The sequence below is a fragment of the Dromiciops gliroides genome, chromosome 1, assembly GCF_019393635.1.
Source record: "Dromiciops gliroides isolate mDroGli1 chromosome 1, mDroGli1.pri, whole genome shotgun sequence".
Lineage (NCBI taxonomy): Eukaryota > Metazoa > Chordata > Mammalia > Microbiotheria > Microbiotheriidae > Dromiciops > Dromiciops gliroides.
Window position 1 is genome coordinate 100,787,821 of NC_057861.1, and position 10,083 is coordinate 100,797,903.

Below are 10,083 nucleotides of genomic sequence, written 5' to 3' on the forward strand. Positions count from 1 at the left end.
GTAGAAGCAGAGGCAGCAGTATATAAGGTCAAGTATCAAGAACACTTCATTTAAAGTCAGAAGGTCTAGTTTCAAATCATCACTGACATACTATGTGACCATGAGCAAATCATATCACCTCTCTGAGATTCAGTTATCTCATTTAGACAATGGGACCAATCATCTTATACCACCTAATTCCACATGATTGGTGGACATGAAATTCATTTGCATTCATAGAATATTATGTAAATATGAGTTCTTACATATTAAAGTAAATTCAGACCCTCTCTCTTCAGGTCCAATGCTCTTGCTGCTACTCCTCCAGTTCTGTCATGTCACAACAAAGGGATGATGGATTTTCCTTCCATCTCCATAATTAGCCCCTCCTGTCAAATACCTTGGCAGCTCCTGTTTGTTGCTGATCTAACAGGATGGCATACAGCCAACAGAACTAATTCACCAAGGACTCAGGATCACAAACAAACTGATGTCAGTGTCCCTATGTTTAACCTTGATGTTAGCAGAGACTACATTAGCATGCTGGAGAGACCAGGCAGTCAGATTTCCCTATGATTTGCCCAAATGTATACTTTGTTCAAAGTATAGAGGTAGGAAAGAAGGAAGGAAGGAGGGCAGGAAAGAAGGCAGGAAGGCAGGAAGACAGAAAGGAAGAAAGGAAGGAAAGAAGGAAGGAAGGAAGGAGAAACAAAGTGAATGTCCATCAACTGAGGAATGTTTGAATCAACTTTGTTACATAAATGTAGGATAAGAAAAAAACTGAACTTGTAATTTCATTGATAAAAAGAGCTCCCACAACAAGAAACTTCCTCTACCAATGAAAGTTGGTTCTGTGACTTGTGATCTTAGAGTGTTAGACTAGACCACCAAGAGATTAAATCAATTGCCCACGTTCATACAACTAGTATGTTTCAGAGGCAGAACTTGAACCCAGCTCTCCCTGGCCTCCCAGCTCTTTACTCACTCTACAATCTTTCTTCTCATTCCATGTGAATGGAATAGAATGATATTGCACAGCAAGGTGCAAATTTGAGGAATTTAGAGAAACATGGGAAAATTTCTATGAAATGATACACAGTAAAGTAAGCAGAACCCAGAGAATAATACACATAAGCTATAATAATATAAGGGATAACAATACTAGAAAGCCATTGTAATAAACAAGATTGGTCTCAAGGAAATATAGCTTCTTTCCCTGAGTAGAGAGGTGGGAACTACAAATTTGGAAGATGATATACACTGTCAGACTGTTGCTGTTTTGATGGATTCTGCTTAAATGTTGTCAGTTTTTTTGTGTTGTTGTTATTGTTACAAATCCCAGGTCAGATAATTGGAGTCTCCAAAGCAGAAGTAGAGGTAGAGGTGTAGTTGGAAAGTGAAACTTTTATAGTGTGTCTGGATTACAAAGTGAATTAGCCATGATGTTTCTGCAGTATTACTTCAATAAGAAAGGGAACAGGGTCTACACCCTAAAGAAAACAGCAAGAGCCTACAGGACAACAGTTCTCAGCTCACCTGGTCAGACTCTCCCCTGATGGTAACTAGTCAAGACATTGTATCACTATCAGGAAGAGATTCAGAGTTCTCATGACCCAACGTGAATTGCTGACCCACCAAGCAATGGCAAACACCAAGGCCTCTGGCCCAAAAGCCTCTTCCTATATCTAGGAGATCTCATTCCAAAAGAGTTCAAATCTTTGACTTTTTAACCCCTTCTCACACATTGAAACTACTCCCTTTGTACACTTGCTTCTTGGATTCTAGTCTCTATTTACCTGTGTACCTGGTGGCAATAAATTTACAATGAAGAAGTCTAAAGTTAATATATCTTCTCGATCAATGCTGTAGACTATTAAAGCTGAAATTATTTAGAAAAAAAAGAAATGTTCAATGTAAAGGACAGTTTAAAGGGAAATTACTGAGGTAGGAAACAACAAGGCAACAATAAAATTAATTTTTAAATTAGTTAAGGATAGAGGGGAGTAGTTAAAAGACTATCATATAGGAATCAAAAGAACCGGGTCTGAGCTTTGACAATTACTAATTGTGTGATCCTTGACAAATCAATTAATTTCTCTGAGCCTCAGTTTCCTCTTCAACAAAATGGGGATCATAAAAATATTGTCACTATCACCTCATGGGACTGTTAGGAGAGTTTTTTGTAAACTCCAAAAGTGCTTTGAGATTTACATGAACTGATACAAAATGAAATGAGCAGAACCAGGAGAACATTGTATGCAGTAACAGCAATATTGTACAATGAATAACTGTGAATGACTTAGTTATTCTCACCAATACAGTGATCCAAGATAATCTAAAGGATTCATGATGAAACATGCTATCTGTATCCAGAAAAAAAAAAACTGATACTATCTGAATATAGACTTAAGCATACTATTCTCGCACATTCTTTCTTCCTTTTTTTTTTAATTCAAGTCTTTTTGTACAAAATGACTAATACAGAAATGTTTTACATAATTGCACATGTATAAACTATATCAGATTGCTTACCACCTTGAGATGGGGAGGGGAGGGAGGGAAGAGCAGAATTCAAAACTTTTTAAAATATTTTTTAAATTGTTTTAACAAGCAATGGGGGGGGATAAAGTATTTTTCTTTAAAAGTACTTTGGAAATGTGCTGTTTCTGTTATTATTATGTCATGCTCATCTTTTTAAGGGAGTTCATGTAGAAACAGTGGGAGGATTAATAATTATCTTGCTATTATTCTTTTATGTTTATTTTTCTGTGTACTCATGAAGGTGGATAAAAGACTTTTATAACTGAAAAAGAGTATTGAGATGTCAGCTCATATTCTCTAGAATCAATGAGAGCATCTTCAGAACAAATACCATAGTAGACAGGAGAGCAGGGATGATGTGTTCGCATCATCTTGCTCCCACATGGTTTTAATTTCTTCAGTCTGGTCGCTTTATTTTGAAAACTTTTCATTCATGCTGTTTGAGAACTACAATTATTCAATATGGCAACATCTATTAAAATTGCTATTCTTGAATTTTGATGGATCAGTGTTATGCACAAGCAATTTATTCATTCATTCATCTATCCAGTAGGCTTCCTGTGACTTCCTATCTGTTTTCAAGAATGCAATACAGGAGGCAGCTAGGTGGTGCAGTGGATAAAGCACTGGCCCTGAATTCAAAAGTACCTGAGTTCAAATCCAGCCTTGACACTTACGAGCTGTGTGATCCTGGGCAAGTCACTTAACCCCTCATTGCCTTGCAAAAAAAAAAATGCAATACAGTGTACTTAAAAAATACATACTGAAAAAAAAAAATACATACTGAGTTTGAAATCAGAGAACCTTTGTATATTGGGAATCTGGCTTTACTACCTGTATGAATTGTCTTGGACAATCTACTTTAAACCCTGCAGACCTCAGTTTACTCATTTACAAATTAAAGGGGCTATGTCTAAGGTTTGTTCTAGCTCTGAATCTTATATCCTAAGCATCTGAAGGGAATTCCACATGGAACACAGGCATGTAAAAATGAACACAGGACAAAGACATGATGTAGGAAGTAGATGTTGGTGGAAAGTATCATGTCAAAGCCTGACCAAAGCAGAATAGATGAGAGGATTTAATGCTAAAAGAGGCTGTGTAGGAATTTCTTCGAGCTGCTACAAAGTGTGCAAAGAAGTCAACAGGAGGTCATTTGGGATGATCAAGGAGCACACACTGGGCAGAAATATCAAAATTCTAGAGATGAGCTGACATCTCAATACTCTTTTTCAATTATAAAAGGATTTTATCCACTTTCATGAGTAGACTGAAAAACATTGCTATCAATCAAGCACCAGCTAAGCTTATTCAATCAGAATGTTAAAGAGATATCACCAAATCCTAGATGCCCAGTCCAACCCCTATGTAAACCATTCTCTATGCTACAACATCCATCATTGCTGGTCCTCCCACTCAGTCCCCACTTAAAGACCTATAAGCATGAGAAACACACTATCTTCATGTAAACTCATTCTGTGCTTGGTAGCTCTAGTTGTTTAGGACAATTTCTAATTGAAATTATAGAATCATATATTTAGTTCTAGAGGGAACTTTAGAGATCATTGAGTTCTAATTCACCCATTTTGTAGATGAAAAAGAATTGAGGCACAGAAAGTTTCAATGATTTAGGCAAAGTAAAATGAGTATGTAACAAAGCCACTATTTAGACAACAGTCCTCTGACAGCAAATTCTGAACTTCTTCCACTATATTATACTACCTCAATATAGTTTGCCTGTCTGAAATTTCTACCTATTCTGCCTCTGTACCTAGAGAGGCAGCTAGGTGGTGCAGTGTTTAAGAGCAATGAACCTTGAATCAGAAAAGACCATAGTTCAAATCCTACCTTAGACACTTACTAAATGTAACCCACTTAGCCTCTCTCAGTCTGTTTCCCATCTATAAAATGGGAGTCATAATAGGACCTGCTTCACAGGGTTGTTGAGAAAAACAAATGTGATAATATTTAGAAAGCATTCTATGAATTTTAAAGTATTATATAAATATTATCATTATTACCTATCACTACCAGTTCTGTCCTTCCAGATCAAGTAAAAGAAATATTCCATCTTCTGCACAATAGCCCTTCAGACACTTGAGAGAATAAGATTTAGAGTTAGAAGGGGCCTTAGAAATAAAAGCTGAGGTTTGTAGAATTTGTGATTTGCCCAAGTTCACACAGAAAGTAAAGCCAGAATTCCAACATAGGTCCTTTGACTCCAAACCCCCTGCATTTTCCAGTAAACTATTGCATTCTCAAAAAAAAAAAAAAAAATACCACGTTTGATACCCCATCCACAGCAGCTACCCTGCCTCTCATCAAGCCCCAGACTACTCACAGTGGAAGCATACACTATGCCTTTGGCCTTTCCTCTGGTTAGCTGGTTCTTCCTAGACTCTCCATTTTAACGGAAAGGCCCAGTTTAGCTATGGATTCATCTTCACTCTCCTTTCAAGCTCCCTTTATGTCTTGTCTTCCTTCACTGGAATGTAAGCTCCTTGTGGACATGGACTTCTTTCTTTCTGCTAATATTTCTCTTCCCAGGTCTTAACACATTTCCTGGTACATTTTCTTGTTGTTATTCAGTCATTTCGGTAGCAGTTTTCCTTGGCAAAAATATGGGAGTGCCAGTATCCTTGCCATTTCCTTCTCCAGTAGATCCAGTGGGTCCATTTTGTCGGGCAATCAGAGGTTAAGTGACTTGTCACACAGCTAGGGTCAACTAGGTGGCACAGTGGATACAGCACCAACCCTGGATTCAGGAAGACCTGAGTTCAAATCCAGCCTCAGACACTTGATGCTAGCTGTGTAACCTTGGGCAAGTCACTTAGCCCTCATTGCCCTGGGGGGAGAAAAAAGCCACGCAAAATCACACAGCTAAAAAGTACCTGAGGCTAGATTCGAACTCAGATTTCCCCAACTCCAGACCCTGTGTTTCATCCACTGAAGCCTGGCACATAGTATCTGCTTAATAAATAATTGTTGCCTGGATTTGACTCCCCCCGTCACAAGTATTTTCTTCTCCAAACTTCATTTGGAATAGTTTTTAATCCCTTTACTATCCTCATCACAGCTTCCTCAAGACTCACTGAAGTTTGTCAGTACACTTCCTAATATGTATTGCTATATTCCCCAACCCCAAGTGTTCAAGAATTACTTCCACCTGATGGGTGGAGGTTATTTTCCTAATGCTATCCATTCAAGTTTCTAATATCAATCACCTGTTAGAGTTACTATCTCTTGTATCATTGATTGACCCAGGGCTTAGTGCCACAACATCATTGAACCAATTAAAATTAATTAATTTTTACAAGGGATATTAGTGAGAAGCTATAACTAGAACAGAAGTATAAAACATACACTAAATTAGGAGCATACCCTCTCCTACACCATGTAGGTCCTTGGGGATAATGGGCTCCAACTTAAATGGTTGCACAAAGCATTCACCCCACCAATGAAGGAGCTAGGTGTCGCTATGGATAGAACACTGGTCCTGGAGTAAGAAAGACCTAAGTTCAAATTTAGCCTTAGATACTTCTTAGCTATGTGACCCTGGACAAGCTCCTTAACTTCTGTCTTCCTCAGTTTCTTCAACTATAAAATGAGGGTAATGACAGCACCCACCTCCCAGGAATGTTATGAGGAAAAAATGAGATAATATTTCTAAAATGCTTGGTACAGTGCCTGGTACGCAGTAGGTGCTAGATAAATGCATATTTTCTCCCCTTCTCCCACCAAATTTGCTTTTGAATGCACTGTAACTGAAGGACAGAGTTAATCCCTTCCTTGCTGCAGTGGAGCACTGTTGTCTAAATGTCAATCCACTGCTGGGCTGAGTCAAGCTGTTCACTCCTCAGGGCTGTACTAGTGCCTCATCTGGCTTGGATAAACCAGCTCTGGGACAGACTCCAGTTCCTGGACCCCTGATCGCTTCCTTGACCTTTTGAAGCTCACAAGATCACAGTCTATTCTGTCTCCAATACCCCTTCACCTAAGAGAAAGGAAAACAATCAAACAAAGGAAGAGAAAAAGAATCAGAGGTGTCATGTTCAAGGTCACATGGCAGCCTGGGCAGGGCAATAGGCAGCTGGCTGACAGCTGGAGACCCCTGCTACTTCCTCTCTCTACACCCCATCTAGTAGGGGGTCAACGAACATGGTGGATCTGGAATCAGAAGATGTGGGTTTGGAAAATCATCTAACCTCTCAGGGACTATTTACTCAATTGCAAAATGAGGAGATTAGAGAAAGTGGATCTAATGTTCTTTCCAGCTCTAAGTTCTATGATCTATGAACACTGGAGACCCCAGCATCCTCCTTAGAGTGTCTCTGCAATAAAGATATGAACACATGGACTCCAGGCCCTCTGCAATACTGCAGCACCAACAGGGTGAGTCAGGGACAAATTTGGAATTCAGGTCAAAATGTCTTGGCTTTGGGATTTTTGTTCTGGTTACTCAGACAGGCTGTGGTTGATTTTTTTTTTTTTACATTCAATTTCTCCCCATCCCTCCCCCAGTCCCCTTAAAATGAAATGCAGAGCAAGGGGAAGAAAAAATAACACACAAGCATGAACAAGAAGTACAAAAGAAAAGCAGAACTCAGCCCTGGCTGCAAAAATGTCTTCCAAAGGTTATTAGCTCAGCCATTTTCCATTAAGAAAATAAATCGCTCAGAAACATCTGGGCCACATTCATCAGGAATCCATGACACTCTAGCATTTCATTTTCAGAACTAAAGTCTTTTTGGACCTACTGCAATGCTTTCAAAAACAACCAAAGAAAGATTCCAAAGCCTGCCATGTCTCATTTGGGCCCCATCTCTTTCACTCCCAAAGCCACCAAACACACTTAGATATGTAATGGGGGAGGGGGAGGCAGGGGTGTGATTGTGGTTATTGCCGTGTTTATTCTTTCCTTTTTTCTTTCTTTAGTTCTTTTCTTTTTTCTTTTTCTATCTTCCTTCATTCCTTTCTTCTTTCCTTCCTTTCTTCCTATCTTTCTTGCTGTCTTTCCTCATTTCTCCCTCTCTTCACCATGCTTCTTCCCCTCCCCCACCCTTTCTTTCCATTTCTGGCTGGAAACAACACCCTTTCTGCCAACTCCTAGCCCCAAGGCAGTTTTTGCAGCTGAGTCTGGAGTCCAGAAAAGCAAGCACCACAAATGGAAATGTGGTCCAGCCTTAAAGACAATAGCAGGGGTGAGTTTACTAAGCAGAAGGTACTGTGAGGAGTATTGGTGATGAGAAGTTTCCTGGAATCCTACCTCACCCCGTTTCCTCAACCCTCACCCACTCCCTTTGCTTCCTTGTTGCTCATGGTTCCTGAAGGATTCTCACAACTCATTCTAGTCTCTATCAACTGAAAAAAATGAGCCAAATAATAGTAATACTAGCTAGCAGCTATATGGTGCTTTAATGTTTGCAAACCACTTTGCAACTATCTCATTTGATCCTCACAACAACCCTGAGAGGTGGGTGCAATTATTATCTCCATTTTTCACATGAGGAAACTGAGACAGAGCAGTTAAATGACTTGTCCAAGGTTGCATAAGCCAGTAAGTGTCTTAGGTGGGATTTGAACTCAGGTCCTCCTGACTCCAAGTCCAGTACTCTTAACCACTGTTCTTCTCAGCTGCCTTCCTCAATCCAAAGCTATCTGCTAGAAATGGGAGATATAGTCCAAAAGCCCACCTATTCTTGACATCTCTGTATGACAAAGGCTAGACACAAGTCTGTTCTCCTAATCCTTGACACCCATTGTACAAGGATTAGCCTGAGAATTGATTCCCCACCCAGTCCCCTCTTTCCCAGGCAAATGAATTGCCTGGGGCTGACTGTCTTTGTCATTTCCAGACTCTTGATGGACCTATGGACCTTCCCCCAAGCAATTTATCCCCTTCCAATGTTCCCCACCGTACACCCCCCCCCCACACACACACACACACACACTTTACATTATTATGTTAAAAAGGGTCCACCTACATTAAGTAGTTTCTATTCAGAGTCTGTAACACCTATACTTAACTTAGGAGCAGTTCTATTGTTTCTTTTGTCAAAGGTTCATTTACATTAAGTAGCTACATGTCCCTCTGGAGCAATCTTTTGGTTCCCTTTTTGTTCTGTTACCCCATAAAAACCCTGTCCTCTGTTCCCATCTTTGCGTATTCCTAGCTTCCAAGCTTTGTGATACCTGGAGCTATAGTTCCTCTGCCCCATTAAAGACCTTATTTCTCCAATATTGATTGTTTCCTTAATGTCCGGTTAACAGCCTAAAGTCTGAGAATGGCTTTAAGAATTGTCACATTGGTTGGACTCAGAATATCATTGCTCCCAGAGTCCTCCACTTAAGTTCTCTAATGCTTCATCTTAGAGTGGGCATAGCCCACAGTCCTTGAAGGCTACACCAAGTAGAACAGAAGCTCAGAAGAGCCTATTGAGTTAAAGAGATTTTCAGTTTGGGATGGGAACAAATTGTAAATATAACGACCAACTTAAAGTTAGGGGGTGATTGAGGGTGTTGGAAAGAAGGTGAGATAGAACTCAAGAAATGTCTCATTATTGATGCTCATTACAGTACCCTTCTGCCGAATAAAGTCACTCTGCTAAGAATCAGTTAAGGGCAGCTAGGTGGCACAGTGGATAGAGCACTGGTCCTGGAGTCAGGAGTACCTGAGTTCAAATCGGGCCTCAGACACTTAACACTTACTAGCTGTGTGACCCTGGGCAAGTCACTTAACCCCAATTGCCTCACTAAAAAAAAAAAAAAAAGAATCACTTAAAGCGGGGGCAACTAGGTGATGCAGTGGATAAAGCTCTGGCCCTGGATTCAGGAGGACATGAGTTCAAATCCAGCCTCAGACACTTTACATTACATTAACACTTACTAGCTGTGTGACCCTGGGCAAGTCACTTAACCCTCATTGCCCCACCAAAAAAAAAAAAGAATCAGTTAAAGAGATTTATCACTCTGAGGTTAACAACTAGGTAACACTCTTTTTTTCTGCCCCAACAACCCATGAGAATTTTATATTAAAATATAGAAGGCATCTGTGATCTATATCTGTGGAAAGAACATTCAGGGGAACACTGGGGTCCCCAGAAATCCTATAAAAATCATTATCAATGACTAACCACAATTCCAAAGGACTCATGATGAAACATGCTGCCCACCTCCTGATAAAAAGGTAATAGAATGTAGACTGAGACATTTTTTAACTTGGCAATTTGTTTTGCTTGACTATAACAAGTTTGTAACAGGAGTTATGTTTTTCCTGCTTTTTCAGTGGGAGCTGGGAAGGGAAGGAGGAAAAAAGGAGAAAAGGCATATTTTCATAAAACAAATAATATTTTAGGTTTTTTAAATCATTGTCATCAAAAGCAGTCTTCAGACAAAGAAATCAAAGCAACTTATAGTCATATGAAAAAATGCTCTAAATTACTATTGATTAGAGAAATGCAAATCAAAACAACTCTGAGGTACCACCTCACACCTATCAGGTTGTCTAAGTTGACAAAAAAGGAAAATGAGAACTGTTGGAGGCTATATGGGGGAAAATGGGAC

At 39.6% G+C, this 10,083-nt stretch overlaps 1 pseudogene; it reads left to right on the top strand.

Moving 5' to 3' along the window:
- Nucleotides 1-1,421: 1,421 nt before the first annotated feature.
- On the top strand, nt 1,422-1,668 carry LOC122746207 (annotated as a pseudogene).
- The last annotated feature ends 8,415 nt before the right edge of the window (nt 1,669-10,083 follow it).